This window comes from Triticum dicoccoides, chromosome 7A (genome assembly GCF_002162155.2).
Source record: "Triticum dicoccoides isolate Atlit2015 ecotype Zavitan chromosome 7A, WEW_v2.0, whole genome shotgun sequence".
In the NCBI taxonomy this organism is placed as follows: Eukaryota; Viridiplantae; Streptophyta; class Magnoliopsida; order Poales; family Poaceae; genus Triticum; species Triticum dicoccoides.
Window position 1 is genome coordinate 3,811,430 of NC_041392.1, and position 17,435 is coordinate 3,828,864.

The following is a 17,435-nucleotide window of genomic DNA, read 5'->3' on the forward strand; positions in this document are numbered from 1 at the left end:
GAGAGAGAGTGGATGGTGCTGGCTGCTGATGAAGAACAGAGTATTAGGGGAAGTGGGATGGCCTCAAGCAAGTGGGGGGCTCGGGCGGTGTCGCGGCGGTGAGATCAAAATTAGTTGGGATCGGGATGCGGCAGCGGCGGTCAGAGTCGGAGAAGAAGGCTGCATACGGCGACGGGAGCTCCAAGCGGTGACTGGCACAGGACGACGTCGACAGACCAATCGTGGTGGCGTCGGTGTCCTGGTCGGCGCCGCGGGCAACTCGCCCGCGCAACAGAGCGCCGGCGGGCGTCCCGGCCAAACCTCTCAGGCCGGCTGCTTCATCTCCCCCGGATCGAGACCGGTGTGGTTGTGGCCTTGGCTGCGGGACGCCAACAGTCTACTCCAACGCGGAGAGAGAGAGATGGTGGAGATAGATTCTCGGAAGATCAGACAACACGGGTGGAACAAGCATAAGGTGAAGAAGGGGGTGCATGTCCAGGCAGACACAAGGGAAACACGTAGTGAGGAATAAAATTCCATGTCAGCAGGTGGACCCAGTAGTAGTACAGCCTAAATCATCGTCATAACTGAATTTCAAATATGAAGTCCTGAATTTTTTGGCAATTCTGGCGGGTGCAAAGTACTCCCTCCGTAAAGAAATATAAGAGCGTTTATATCGCTAAAGCCGAGGGAGTATTTTGTATACGGCCTCAAAATTTTTAGACGGCATTCAAACCGATCAAAAACAAAATTAAATTTGTAGCGCTGAAGCTTGATATGCGCAGTCCGCCGGCCAAAAAGAAGGAGGAATAGAACCTGAATCGTACGAGCAAGAAACCAATACGGAGACGGTAATAGTATGCGTTGTTCCCCTAGGGACTTAGCATGATAACTTCCTGACTGTTTATTACAACAAAGTTTGACCAGCTCTGGTGATAGAGGGGGGATGATGGCGACGCGCCTTTGACTCGCTAGCTCTGGTGATGGAGGGGCGATGACGGCGACACGCCTTCGGCTCCCTCGAGTGCTTGTAGTCATCACTAGGTGGTCTAAGAACCTGAATGTATTTTTTTTACTTTTGGTTTCTTTGTACTACTTTGATAGTTGATGAATAGATCGGAAGTTTTCTCGATAAAAATAATACTCCCTCCGTTTTTATTTACTTCACATATTAGAGTTGACTGAAGTCATACTTCATAAAGTTTGACCAAGTTTATTGAAAAAAATATAAATATTTACCATAACAAATATATATGATGCAAAAGTACATTCAATACCGAATCTAATGGTATTGATTTGTTATTGTACATGTCAATATTTTTGTCTATAAATTTTGTCAAAGTTTACAAATCTTGATTTTGACCAAAAGTTAATATGCGGAGTAAGTAAAAACGGAGGGAGTACATATGATGTTGCATGCGTTCGTCTATCTTATATACATATTAACCCGAACAATCAAGTGACACAATGCCTGCTAGTAATACAAGAGTATGTAGTACTTCCTCCGTTCCTAAATATATGTCCTTTTAGAGATTTTTATATAGACTATATACAGATGTGTACATAGACCTAAAAAATGACTTATATTTAGAAACGAAGGAAGTACGTAGCTTAACTATTTACCTGAATGAATTGGAAGTAGATGAAGCTTCGAGCGCGGTGGATCGATTCGATCGGACTGATTCTATGTCTGCTTGTGGTCGATCCACATATATTACTCGTACTACTCTGGTTGGCTGCTACGAGCAGTGGTATATTTATATGCTTGGGGAGTTGGGATTGTTACGTCGTCGTCCCCGGCGGTTCCGTCCACACGGGCCGTGGCGCTGATGGTTACGTCGAAGCGTCGATCGTTAGTCCAGGGGGGCTGTGGCGCTGATGTTTACGTCCAAGCGTCGATTGTTACCCTCCACAGGGGCTGTAGCGCTGATGGTTACGTCCAAGCGTTGATTGTTACCATCCATGGGGTGTGGCGCCGATGTTTAGGTCCAAGCGTGTCGATTGTTGTCCACGGGGGTTGTGGCGCTGATGGTTACGTCCAAGCGTTGATTGTTACCGTCCACTGGGGCTGTGGCGCTGATGTTTACATCCAAGCGTGTCGACTGTTGTCCATGGGGTTGTGGCGCTCATGGTTATGTCCAAGCACCGATTGTTACCGTCCACTGGGGCTGTGGCGCTGATGGCTACGTCGTCTCATCGTTCGTCGTTGTCAGGACCGCCCTGCGCGTTGTTCTAACCTCTAACGTACATTAGGGTTACCATTTGACAATCCAATGTTTCAATGACAGTGGGCCCCAATCTCTAACGAGCCCTGTTGACCAGTCAATATGGACTTGGTTGGCTAGCATATAAGTAGTCTATGTTTCCGCAAGTGGACTCACTTATCCATCTCCATATTTGACCAGTCATTGCCAAGATGTAAGGAGGGCAAAATGGTAAGGGCGCGTGGTGGGGGAGAAATTTTCCTCTCGTCGTTATCAGGACCGTCCCGCACGTATTGGAAAATCGAGTGGTGTGCTCTGACAGCAGAAACGATGACTCTTAGGTTTGGTTTAGTTTTTTTTAGAAGGAAAGGGCTGCGCCCCTGTTCCATTTCATTGAAACGAAACAAAACGGAATCCAAAGTGCGTTACAACAATGAAGTTCACGACGGACAGCAGATATGCTGCCGCAGAAGGCCATCTCCGAGCAAAGCTAGAAGCTAGAGAACTGGCAGAGCGAAAAGTGCTAGAAGTGCTGGAGCACTAATACAAAACGAAAAAACTACAGGCCCATCGGCCACTCAACATAAAACTAGAAACTAGAAGGAAAATCCTCGCTTTAACCAGGGTCTGGCCACAGCAACAGAGGAGAGCTTCTCGCTTTCGTTTCCAACTCTTTCACTGCCCATTTCAGTTTTGTATTGGCACCTCCCGAGGACAGACACTCCCATGTAGACAGATTTGACGCTGTTCTCTTCCATATATCCTGCAAGCCAGGCCAACAAACGTTATTGAAAACCATGTCGTTGCGAGTTTTCCAGATCGCCCACAGACCAGCCGCATGAACTATGTTAACAGGAGAAAATTTTTTCTCCCCTGAGCCAGTATGAAGTGATAGACATCATATTTATGTCTTCACTCACTCCAGTAATGGCACAGATGGCTTTCCAAAACTCAGTAGCAACAACACAAACGCTAAATAGATGGGAACATGATTCTTGTTCAGAGCAAAACACACAGGTGGGATCACTCACCTCTTGTCTCTTGCTCAAATTATCTTTGGTTAAAAGTTTATTATTGACCAAAAGCCAGAGAAAAATCTGAATCCTGGAGGAAATTTTAATATTCCAAATAGCGGGAGTGGTAGTAGGTAAACCCCCCCTAAAATTTATAAACTTGTAGAATGATTTTACAGTATAGACCCCTTTAGAATTCCGATTCCACACAGGGGAGTCATCCTCATCTACTAAACTAATGGAACTAGCAATATTCACAAGTTCATACCAGACAGCTAATTGTTCCTGAGTACAACACCTTCTGAAAGTAATTTTCAGATTATGGCCATCCCAAATTTTGTCAATAGTGACATTATGCTCATGAGCTAAGTTGTACAAATCCCAATATTGGGTAGCTAAAGTAGCATTGCCAAACCAGTGGTCTTCCCAAAACCTAGTTCTTTTACCATTGCCAATCTTCCAGGAGAAGCCAAGTTTGGCAGCTTGTGCTGCCCAGATCACCCCTTTCCAAAAAGGGGAGGCTCCAATAGTAGAGCAAGCAAAGATGTTGCTATTCTGAGGGTTGTACTTGGAATCGATGATATTTTTCCATATCTTCCGCTCAGCGTTGTAGTATCTACTAACCCAAGAAGCTAACAAGGCCAGATTCATGTCCCCTAGGTCAGTAATACCAAAACCACCAAACTCTTTTCTCATATTGATAGAGTTCCAGGCAGTCAGATGATATTTATGATGGCCTTCATAATCGTCCCAAAAGCAATGAGCTAATTGGGAGTTAATGAGCTTGATGGCCCATTTAGGGAACTTAATAAAGCCCATAAGGTAGGTAGGGATACTGGCTAAACAGGCTTGGACCAATATAAGTCTTTTGCCAAAAGAAAGCAGCCTCCCCCTCCACCTAGCAGCTTTCTTGGTAATCTTATCTACAGTAGGTTGCATATCTTCCCTCCTTATTTTACTAAAATGAAGAGGGGCACCTAGATACTTGATAGGAAAAGAGCTAATTTTACATCCTAAGATTTGAGCGAAAGCTATGGCCTCCTCCCTATCAACATTGATAGGGACCAGATCACATTTGTGAAAATTGATCCTCATCCCAGAAATCTGCTCAAAACAAGAAAGAAGCCATTTAAGGTTCTTGGCATGATCTAAATTCTTATCTAAGAAGAGAAGGGTGTCATCAGCGTACCTCATGCTAATGACCCCAGCAGGGTTAGAGGGAGGGAAAACGCCAGCTATTAAGTTTGCATTAGCAGCTTTGATCAAAATTCTAGTGAAAACATCAGCCACTAAGTTAAACAGAATGGGGGGGGGGGGAGAAGGGGTCTCCTTGCCTAGCCCCTTTGCCAGCTATAAAATAATCACTATTAGTGTCATTAATTCTGACACCAACAGATCCATTGCAAAGTAAATATTCAATTTTATACATCCAAATAGGACCAAATCCTCTCTTCCTAAGCATTTTCAAAAGGAATTCTCTACTAATCATATCATATGCTTTTTCATAGTCAAGCTTAAAACAAAAACCAGACATTTTGTTAGAGGCAACTGCATGAACCACCTCATGAGCAGCCACTATGCTTTCAAGGATAAATCTTCCTTTTAGGAAAGCAGTCTGGTTGGGAGAAATTAGAAAATTACAAACAGGGCCAAACCTATTGGCACTACAAGGATCCGGGTCTATTGCAACAAAATCGTTCGTCGCAATACATGTCGATTTGTGGAGATACGTACCTATTGCCACGAAATAACATTCGTTGGCAGCCGTTGCGACTGGACACATGGTAATAATTATTGCCACAAAGAATTAATTGTTGCAATAAAGTGTGCTATTGCAACAACCATATGGGAAGTTGCCACATGTTTTCCGGTGGCAAAACTCACCTGATGCCACAATTTGCTTTGTGGAGATAGCTTTAATGCAACATGTGACGAATCATGGCGACTGATAGTTCGTGGCGATAGAGATTTGTGGCAACAACCTATGCCAACGACGCTCGCTTCATGGCGCATACTCTTCCGTGGCAATAGTCAATGTGGCAATAAACTATGGCAACAATCCTTGTTTCCGTGGCATTAGGCATTTTGCCACGAATCGCTACACTTGTGGAATTAACTTATGGCAACAAATATTCTAGTCGTCGTAACAGGAAATTGCAACATACTAGTTTTGGTGGTGATAAATATGTATCACAACGGGTGGAATGTTTGTAGCGATAAACTATTGCGACAATTTAAACTTTTTGTGGTGCTAACATGTGGCAACCAAAAGTGGGTTGTGGTAATAGCCTATTGCAACCGTAAAAAAAATACAGGCATTAAATTACAATATTGAAAACCATACTTATAATCTGTAGATTCATAAAATTCATAATTCTCATAGCAAATATCCATCGAATGAAACTCAAATGTAATTTAGCCATCCTAATTAAGTGCCAAGACTAAATTGTCCGTGATCTAGAGTCCAGTCAAGCTAGTTCTTTGGATCCTGCAATCAAGAAATAAAAAAATAGTTCTAGTTAAAGAGTTCAACATAACATACGACATACAATTATTCTAGACCCATTGTTAAGAAAACTGTCACCAAACTAAATGGAGTAATATTGTGTCAGCAAGCATGTAAGAGGGATCAAAACAATTTTACAACTGTAAATCTCAAAAGCGTAAGCACAAGTAGATGTACTAAAAGCTTCCGCTATTGATTTAAGTTGTGACACGATCTATAGTTTCAGTTAAGTTCATGTCCCTAGCTAGCACATATTCATTTTTTTAAGATGTGACTCGATGCAGCAACAACACATGGTGAAAGAGAAGAAGCAGCTAGCTAATTATGAAGGCCAATGGTGTATAAAATGCAAGTGAACATAAAGAGAAAGCAAGGTTGTGACTTACCATTGCTTTAAACATTCAAGAATTCCTTGTTGCAACTAGTATGAGCACATTTGAAGAAATAACAGTTAGGCTAGCACCTGGAGTCTTACTACGCAAGATCTCTATAAAAGAGTATTTTGCAAGTTTGGACTACTATTTTCTTTGCCAATCCTCTTCGTAGGCACCTGCAAATAGAATTGCACTTTTAGCAATGTAAGTAAGCAACATAAATCTTAGAGTTGATCGCCAGCCTCTATATCGCTCTTTTGCAATTTTGAGAACTGTTGCTTCTGTTTCTGGTGAATCTTCCAGGTCCCATCTGTCCTGTAAAGCATACAACAAGTGAATATACATAAGCAATGCATTATCGATGGTAAAAATAAGATAACACATGTGAAAAAGGTTGTACGCACTATGATATCAACAACAACGAGTCGATGGATGGTAGGGTCAATGTCTGACCACGTCCTCACTTCAGTGAGCAGTGTTGAAGGTTTAGCAATTTAACCCATACCATGATTTTATGCCTTATAGCAAATGCTAGAGATAGCTTAAGTGACATAAACAATTTACCAGATATGGGTTGGGTTATCCATGTCGTGCACCATTCAGATAGGTGATTATGAAGTAAGGATGTTGTGTACTAGGAGCATCCTCCGTAGAATTCATAATGTGCCCTTGTGTAGATAATATCAGAATTTGAGTCAATTTAAGAAGAAACGCAATACGTAAAGCAGGCATAAAATCAAATCAGTTTTATAAAAAAATGATAAAAACTACTTTGGGAATGTGGAACGAAATAACTACAAGGCCCCATCTCACACACGTCTCACCCTCTCTTCTCTCTGTTTTCTTTCTCGTCTCGAGCAGATCCATTTATCTACCCATGATCCGATCACACTACCAAAGGTACTGATTGTACCACACTGGGCCAAATCCCTCTCACTTTTCTCTCAAGTTTCTCACATCTCTCCTCTGCTTCTTTGAGTCCAATTGTTTTGGGTGAACAGTTCTTCAGTTAACCTCCACAGTACACAGTTTGTTTCTATGGAAGCCGGGCCAATAATTAATAAATTTTGTTTTGATTTAAAATTATCCATTAAGATGAATATGCAGAACAGAATCACACATGCACATATTAACAGAAAATACATCTAGATGGAACTTTATCTGAATCCTCACGACACGGACTTCAATTCAGCCTAGGCAATCTAACGAAACTACAGAGAGATGCCGGTCCAGGTGCCAGGAACTTGGAGGTTAATACAAGTTGCAGCCTAATTGGCTACTAATTGAAGCAGGAGTAGGGAATACAAAAAAACGACTGATCTACAGCGCTTGCTATGGATGATCAGGGATGCGGCTTGGTGATGAACCTGGTCGCAACGCTCCACCTCCGGGCCGGCCATGTGGCGAGCAACCCCGACGTAGGCAGGCCGGCACTGCGCTTGCGATGTAGGGGAGAAGACGGGAACTCCGCCGGCGCCGATGGCGGACCGCATTGCAGCCGCCGGCAGCCTGGCCGAGGACGCGGAAATGCAGCCCGCGTCGGCGGGCGCTATTGGAAATATGCCCTAGAGGCAATAATAAAATGATCATTATTATATTTCCTTGTTCATGATAATTGTCTATTGTTCATGCTATAATTGTGTTATCCGGAAATCGTAATACATGTGTGAATACATAGACCACAACATGTTCCTAGTGAGCCTCTAGTTGACTAGCTCGTTGATGAACAGATAGTCATGGTTTCCTGACTATGGGCATTAGATGTCATTGATAACGGGATCACATCATTAGGAGAATGATGTGATGGACAAGACCCAATCCTAAGCATAGCACAAGATCGTGTAGTTCGTTTGCTAGAGCTTTTCTAATGTCAAGTATTATTTCCTTAAACCATGAGATTGTGCAACTCCCGGATACCGTAGGAGTGCTTTGGGTGTGCCAAACGTCACAACGTAACTGGGTGACTATAAAGGTGCACTACGGGTATCTCCGAAAGTGTCTGTTGGGTTGGCACGAATCGAGACTGGGATTTGTCACTCCGTATGACGGAGAGGTATCTCTGGGCCCACTCGGTAATGCATCATCATAATGAGCTCAATGTGACCAAGTGGTTGATCACGGGATCATGCAGTACGGTATGAGTAAAGTGACTTTTCGGTAACGAGATTGAACGAGGTATTGGGATACCGACGATCGAATCTCGGGCAAGTAACATACCGTTTGACAAAGCAAATTGTATACGGGATTGCTTGAACACTCGACATCGTGGTTCATCCGATGAGATCATCGTGGAACATGTGGGAGCCAACATGGGTATCCAGATCCCGCTGTTGGTTATTGGCCGGAGAGTTGTCTTTGTCATGTCTGCATGGTTCCCGAACCCGTAGGGTCTACACACTTAAGGTTCGATGACGCTAGGGTTATTAGGAAGACTTATATGTGATTACCGAATGTTTTCCGGAGTCCCGGATGAGATCCCGGACGTCACGAGGAGTTCCGGAATGGTCCAGAGGTAAATATTTATATATGGGAAGTTGTCATACGGTCACCGGAAAGGTTCAGGGGCATATCGGTATTGTACCGGGGCCACTGGAGGGGTTCCGGGGGTCCACCGGGAGGGGCCACCTCTCCCGGAGGGCCTTATGGGCTGTAGGAGGAAGGGAACCAGCCCCAAGTGGTCTGGGGCGCCACTCCCCCCTAGGGCCCATGCGCCCAGGGTTGGGGGAAACCCTAAAGGCCCCCCCCCCTTGCTTGGGGGGCAAGCCCCCTCCCCTTGGCCGCCCCCCTCTAGATCTCATCTAGAGGGGGCCGGCCCCCTTCCCCCTTCCCCTATAAATAGAGGGGCGAGGGGAGGGCTGCACACCACATCCAAGGCGCAGCCCCTCCCCTCCCCAACACATCTCCTCCTCTGTTAAGAGCTTGGTGCAACCCTGCCAGAGTACTGCTGCTCCACCACCACCATGCTGTCGTGCTGCTGTTGGAGCTTTCTTCCTCAACCTCTCCCTCCTCCTTGCTGGATCAAGGCGCGGGAGACGTCCTCGCTCCGTACATGTGTTGAACGCAGAGGTGCCGTCTGTTCGGCGCTTGGTCATCGGTGATTTGGATCACGACGAGTACGACTCCATCAACCCCGTTCTCTTGAACGCTTCCGCTCGCGATCTACAAGGGTATGTAGATGCACTCCTCTCTCTCGTTGCTAGATGACTCCATAGATTGATCTTGGTGAAGCGTAGAAATTTTTTATTTTCTGCTACGTTCCCCAACAGTGGTATCAGAGCTAGGTCTATGCGTAGTTTCTATGCACGAGTAGAACACAAAGCAGTTGTGGGCGTCGATATTGTCAATTTTTCTTGCCATTACTAGTCTTATCTTGATTCGGCGGCATTGTGGGATGAAGCGGCCCGGACCGACCTTACACATACGCTTACGTGAGACAGGTTCCACCGACTGACATGCACTAGTTGCATAAGGTGGCTAGCGGGTGTCTGTCTCTCTCACTTTAGTCGGATCGGATTCGATGAAAAGGGTCCTTAAGAAGGGTAAATAGAAATTGGCATATCACGTTGTGGTTTTGACGTAGGTAAGAAACGTTCTTGCCAGAACCCTAATGCAGCCACGTAAAAATATGCAACAACAATTAGAGGACGTCTAACTTGTTTTTGCAGCATGTGCCTTGTGATGTGATATGGCCAAAAGATGTGATGAATGATATATGTGATGTATGATATTGATCATGTTCTTGTAATAGGAATCATGACTTGCATGTCGATGAGTATGACAACCGGCAGGAGCCATATGAGTTGTCTTAATTTATTTATGACATGCGTGTCAACATAAACATCATGTAATTACTTTACTTTATTGCTAAACCGTTAGCCATAGTAGTAGAAGTAACAGATGACGAGACAACTTCATGAGGACACGATGATGGAGATCATGGTGTCATGCCGGTGACGAAGATGATCATGGCGCCCCGAAGATGGAGATCAAAGGAGCAATATGATAATGGCCATATCATGTCACTATTTGATTGCATGTGATGTTTATCATGTTTATGCTTCTTATTTGCTTAGAACGACGGTAGTAAATAAGATGATCCCTCACAATAATTTCAAGAAAGTGTTCCCCCTAACTGTGCACCGTTGCGAAAGTTCGTTGTCTCGAAGCACCACGTGATGATCGGGTGTGATAGATTCTAACGTTCACATACGACGGGTGTAAGCCAGATTTACACATGCAAAACACTTAGGTTGACTTGATGAGCCTAGCATGTACAGACATGGCCTCGGAACACAAGAGACCGAAAGGTCGAACATGAGTCGTATGAAAGATACGATCAACATGGAGATGTTCACCGATGATGACTAGTCCGTCTCACGTGATGATCGGACACGGTCTAGTTGAGTCGGATCATGTATCACTTAGATGACGAGAGGGATGTCTAATCTGAGTGGGAGTTCATTAAATAATTTGATTAGATGAAGTTAATTATCATGAGCTTAGTCTAAATAAACTTTGCAATATGTCTTGTAGGTCAAATGGCCCACGCTAATGTCAACCTCAACTTCAACGTGTTCCTAGAGAAAACCAAGCTGAAAGATGATGGCAGAACCTATACGGACTGGGTCCGGAACCTGAGGATCATCCTCATAGCTGCCAGGAAACAATATGTCCCAGAAGCACCGCTAGGTGAAGCACCCATCCCAGAGAACCAAGACGTTATGAATGCTTGGCAGCAGCGTGCTGATGATTACTCCCTCGTTCAGTGCGGCATGCTTTACAGCTTAGAACTGGGGCTCCAAAAGCGTTTTGAGCAACACGGAGCATATGAGATGTTCGAAGAGCTGAAAATGCAAGCTCATGCCCGGGTCGAGAGATATGAAGTCTCTGACAAGTTCTACAGTTGTAAGATGGAGGAAAATAGTTCTGTCAATGAGCACATACTCAAAATGTCTGGGTTGCACAACCGCTTGACTCAACTGGGAGTTAATCTCCCAGATGACGCGGTCGTTGACAGAATCCTTCAGTCGCTCCCACCGAGCTACAAGAGCTTTGTGATGAACTTCAATATGCAGGGGATGGAAAAGACCATTCCTGAGGTATATTCAATGCTGAAATCAGCGAAGGTGGAGATCAAAAAGGAACATCAAGTGTTGATGGTGAATAAAACCACTAAGTTCAAGAAAGGCAAGGGTAAGAAGAAGGACGGCAAGGGAGTTGCTGCGCCCGGTAAGCCAGTTTCCGGGAAGAAGCCAAAGAATGGACCCAAGCCTGAAACTGAGTGCTTTTATTGCAAGGGAAAGGGACACTGGAAGCGGAACTACCCCAAATACTTAGCAGACAAGAAGGTCGGCAACACTAAAGGTATATGTGATATACATGTAATTGATGTGTACATTACCAGTACTCGTAGTAGCTCCTGGGTATTTGATACCGGTGCGGTTGCTCATATTTGTAACTCAAAACAGGAGCTGCGGAATAAACGAAGACTGGCGAAGGACGAGGTGACGATGCGCGTCGGGAATGGTTCCAAGGTCGATGTGATCGCCATCGGCACGCTACCTCTACATTTACCTACGGGATTAGTTTTGAACCTCAATAATTGTTATTTAGTGCCCGCTTTGAGCATGAACATTGTATTTGGATCTCGTTTGATGCGAGATGGCTACTCATTTAAATCCGAGAATAATGGTTGTTCTATTTATATGAGAGATATGTTTTATGGTCATGCCCCGCTGGTGAATGGTTTATTCTTAATGAATCTCGAACGTAATGTTACACATATTCATAGTCCGAATACCAAAAAATGTAAAGTTGATAATGATAGTCTCACATACTTGTGGCACTGCCGCCTTGGTCACATACGTGTCAAACGCATGAAGAAGCTCCATACAGATGGACTTTTGGAGTCTCTTGATTTCGAATCATTTGACACATGCGAACCATGCCTCATGGGTAAAATGACCAAGACTCCGTTCTCCAGAATAATGGAGCGAGCAACCAACTTATTGGAAATTATACATACTGATGTGTGCGGTCCAATGAGCGTTGAGGCTTGCGGTGGCTATCGTTATGTTCTCACTCTAACTGATGACTTAAGTAGATATGGGTATGTCTATTTGATGAAACACACGTCTGAGACCTTTGAAAAGTTCAAGGAATTTCAGAATGAGGTAGAGAATCAACGTGACCGAAAGATAAAATTCTTACGATCAGATCGTGGGGGAGAATATTTAAGTCACGAATTTGGTACGCACTTCAGGAAATGTGGAATCGTTTCACAACTCATGCCGCCTGGAACACCTCAGCGTAACGGTGTGTCCGAACGTCATAATCGCACTCTATTGGATATGGTGCGATCTATGATGTCACTCACTGATTTACCGCTATCATTTTGGGGATACGCTCTAGAGACAGCTACATTCACTTTAAATAGGGCACCGTCTAAATCCGTTGAGACGACACCGTATGAATTATGGTTTGGGAAGAAACCTAAGCTGTCGTTTCTAAAAGTTTGGGGATGTGATGCTTATGTCAAGAAACTTCAACCTGAAAAGCTCGAACCCAAGTCGAAAAAATGCGTCTTCATAGGATACCCTAATGAAACCATTGGGTATACCTTCTACCTCAGATCCGAAGGCAAGATCTTTGTTGCCAAGAACGGGTCCTTTCTAGAGAAAGATTTTCTCTCGAAAGAAGTAAGTGGGAGGAAAGTGGAACTTGATGAAGTATTACCTCTTGAACCGGAGAGTAGCGCAGCTCAAGAAAATGTTTCTGTGGTGCCTCCACCGATTAGAGAAGAGGTTAATGATGATGATCATGAAACTTCAGATCAAGTTGTTACTGAACTTCGTAGGTCCACAAGGACACGTTCCGCACCAGAGTGGTACGGCAACCCTGTCCTGGAAATCAAGTTGTTAGGCAACAGTGAACCTTCGAACTATGAAGAAGTAATGGCGGGCCCAGATTCCAACAAATGGCTTGAAGCCATGCAATCCGAGATAGGATTCATGTATGAAAACAAAGTATGGACTTTGACAGACTTGCCCGATGATCGGCGAGCGATAGAGAATAAATGGATCTTTAAGAAGAAGACGAACGCGGATGGTAATGTCACCATCTATAAGGCTCGACTTGTCGCTAAGGGTTATCGACAAGTTCAAGGGGTTGACTACGATGAGACCTTCTCACCCGTAGCGAAGCTGAAGTCCATCCGAATCTTGTTAGCAATTGCCGCATACTATGATTATGAGATATGGAAAATGGACGTCAAAACGGCATTCCTCAACGGCTTTCTTAAGGAAGAATTGTATATGATGCAGCCGGAAGGTTTTGTCGATCCTAAGAATGCTAACAAGGTATGCAAGCTCCAGCGCTCCATCTATGGGCTGGTGCAAGCATCTCGGAGTTGGAACATTCGCTTTGATGAAATGATCAAAGCGTTTGGGTTTATGCAGACTTATGGAGAAGCTTGCGTTTACAAGAAAGTGAGTGGGAGCTCTGTAGCATTTCTCATATTATATGTAGATGACATACTTTTGATGGGAAATGATATAGAACTTTTGGACATCATTAAGGCTTATTTGAATAAGTATTTTTCAATGAAGGACCTTGAAGAAGCTGCTTACATATTAGGCATCAATATCTATAGAGATAGATCGATACGCCTCATAGGTCTTTCACAAAGCACATACCCTGATAAGATATTGACGAAGTTCAATATGGATCAGTCCAAGAAAGGGTTCTTGCCTGTGTTGCAAGGTGTGAAATTGAGCTCAGCTCAATGTCCGACCACGGCAGAAGATAGAGAAAAGATGAGTGTCGTCCCCTATGCCTCAGCCATAGGGTCTATCATGTACGCCATGCTGTGTACCAGACCTGATGTAAACCTTGCCGTAAGTTTGATAGGAAGGTACCAAAGTAATCCCGGCATGGAACACTGGACAGCGGTCAAGAATATCCTGAAGTACCTGAAAAGGACAAAGGACATGTTTCTCATATATGAAGGTGATGAAGAGCTCGTCGTAAAGGGTTACGTCGACGCTAGCTTCGACACAGATCTGGATGACTCCAAGTCACAAACCGGATACGTGTTTATTTTGAATGGTGTGGCAGTAAGCTGGTGCAGTTGCAAGCAAAGCGTCGTGGCGGGATCTACATGTGAAGCGGAGTACATGGCAGCCTCGGAGGTAGCGCATGAAGCAATCTGGATGAAGGAGTTCATCACCGACCTAGGAGTCATACCCAATGCGCCGGGGCCAATCGCTCTTTTCCGTGACAACACTGGAGCTATTGCACTTGCCAAGGAGCCCATGTTTCACAAGAAGACCAGGCACATCAAGCGTCGCTTCAACTCCATTCGTGAAAATGTTCAAGATGAAGACATAGATATTTGCAAAGTACACACGGATCTGAACGTCGCAGATCCGTTGACTAAACCTCTTCCGCGAGAAAAACATGATCAACACCAGAACTCTATGGGTGTTCGATTCATCATAATGTAACTAGATTATTGACTCTAGTGCAAGTGGGAGACTATTGGAAATATGCCCTAGAGGCAATAATAAAATGATTATTATTATATTTCTTTGTTCATGATAATTGTCTATTGTTCATGCTATAATTGTGTTATCCGGAAATCGTAATACATGTGTGAATACATAGACCACAACATGTCCCTAGTGAGCCTCTAGTTGACTAGCTCGTTGATCAACAGATAGTCATGGTTTCCTGACTATGGGCATTAGATGTCATTGATAACGGGATCACATCATTAGGAGAATGATGTGATGGACAAGACCCAATCCTAAGCATAGCACAAGATCGTGTAGTTTGTTTGCTAGAGCTTTTCTAATGTCAAGTATTATTTCCTTAGACCATGAGATTGTGCAACTCCCGGATACAGTGGGAGTGCTTTGGGTGTGCCAAACGTCACAACGTAACTAGGTGACTATAAAGGTGCACTACGGGTATCTCCGAAAGTGTCTGTTGAGTTGGCACGAATCGAGAGTGGGATTTGTCACTCCGTATGACGGAGAGGTATCTCTGGGCCCACTCGGTAATGCATCATCATAATGAGCTCAATGTGACCAAGTGGTTGATCACGGGATCATGCATTACGGTACGAGTAAAGTGACTTTCCGGTAACGAAATTGAACGAGGTATTGGGATACCGGCGATCGAATCTCGGGCAAGTAACGTACCGTTTGACAAAGGGAATTGTATACGGGATTGCTTGAATCCTTGACATCGTGGTTCATCTGATGAGATCATCGTGGAACATGTGGGAGCCAACATGGGTATCCAGATCCCGTTGTTGGTTATTGGCCGGAGAGTTGTCTCGGTCATGTCTGCATGGTTCCCGAACCCGTAGGGTCTACACACTTAAGGTTCGATGACGCTAGGGTTATTAGGAAGACTTATATGTGATTACTGAATGTTGTTCGGAGTCCCGGATGAGATCCCGGACGTCATGAGGAGTTCCGGAATGGTCCGGAGGTAAAGATTTATACATGGGAAGTTGTCGTACGGTCACCGGAAAGGTTCAGGGGCATATCGGTATTGTACCGGGGCCACCGGAGGGGTTCCGGGGGTCCACCGGGAGGGGCCACCTCTCCCGGAGGGCCTTATGGGCTGTAGGAGGAAGGGAACCAGCCCCAAGTGGGCTGGGGCGCCACTCCCCCCTAGGGCCCATGCGCCTAGGGTTGGGGGAAACCCTAAAGGGGGCGCCCCCCTTGCTTGGGGGGCAAACCCCCTCCCCTTGGCCGCCGCCCCCCCTCTAGATATCATCTAGAGGGGGCCGGCCCCTTCCCCTATAAATAGAGGGGTGAGGGGAGGGCTGCACACCACATCCAAGGCGCAGCCCCTTCCCTCCCCAACACCTTTCCTCCTCCGTTAAGAGCTTGGCGAAGCCCTGCCGGAGTACTACTGCTCCACCACCACCATGCCATTGTGGTGCTGTTGGAGCTTTCTTCCTCAACCTCTCCCTCCTCCTTGCTGGATCAAGGCGCGGGAGACGTCCTCGCTCCGTACGTGTGTTGAACGCGGAGGTGCCGTCCGTTCGGCGCTTGGTCATCGGTGATTTGGATCACGACGAGTACGACTCCATCAACCCCGTTCTCTTGAACGCTTCCGCTCGCGATCTTCAAGGGTATGTAGATGCACTCCTCTCTCTCGTTGCTAGATGTCTCCATAGATTGATCTTGGTGAAGCGTAGAAATTTTTTATTTTCTGCTACGTTCCCCAACACGCGCGGAGGAGAGGGGGGAGGGCGAGATCGAGGACTATGACTCCTCGTCGGCGGCACCGCGTGGCGCGCTGGGCAACCGCCGCACCCGATGGACGACGCTAGGATTTCTGGATGTTCTACTATGGGATGAGATCGGGAGAAAGAACAACCTGAAACATTCTCCGCACAGTTGACTCCGGTGTGGTTCGCTATGTAGAGGCAGAGCACGGGGTGTGCCCTCGACCAAGGCAGTGAAAGAGGTCTGCGGGCATGGGACCATGGAGGCACCAGCTATGGGAGATAGGCGGCGGCGGGCGAGGAGCTGCGCGGTGGCGATAGCGAGTGGATTCGGTGGAGATTGGAGATGAGATGAAGGGAACCGTGTTGATAAGGGGGAAAAGTTGCCGATATTGTTGGCGCAATTACCTCATCGTGATCTGTTTGATATTAGTCTCCGCCCGGGCTTGACAAGTGGGGCCAGGGTAATGTAGCGCGCGCATTTAAATATTTTTATCAGATTAGTCGCTATGGGAGGAAGAGAACGGCGAGGGAAAGTGAAAATTTGAACGAAACAAAATAGAAATACGAGGGAGTCCAAAAATTTGGAGCGAAACAAATTATAAATTTTGTTATTATATATCATCTTGCCACGTGACAGGCACTTTACATATATATTTTGTGTCGGACAGAACGTGCTTCTTCTAGGTTTGTACAAATTAAGATCACTAGTTGTCCAGATCACTAGCTAGTTCTCATTGACATGAAGGCTGAAGCAACATTTTCCAACATTTGCACTCATATGAGGTTTAAGGTCATCGCAAACGCCCACCGTCAAAACAGACACAATATTTGTTTGGGTACACAATGATACGAGCTTCCCCCAAACGTCCACCTGCAATATAAACAAATTCAGACACAATTCATGCAAACTTGATGGAACTCATTCAAATAGATGTACGTTTAATATATATAAATTAGAGAAAAGTATAATTTTCGTCTCTTGACTTTTAGCGAAGTCTAGATTTAGTCCCTCGACTTCAAAACCAGACAATTTACACCCTCAACTCTTGAAACCGGACAACTTCTGTCCCTTGTCTAGGCAGGCCCAGTATCACTGCCGACTTGGCTTGG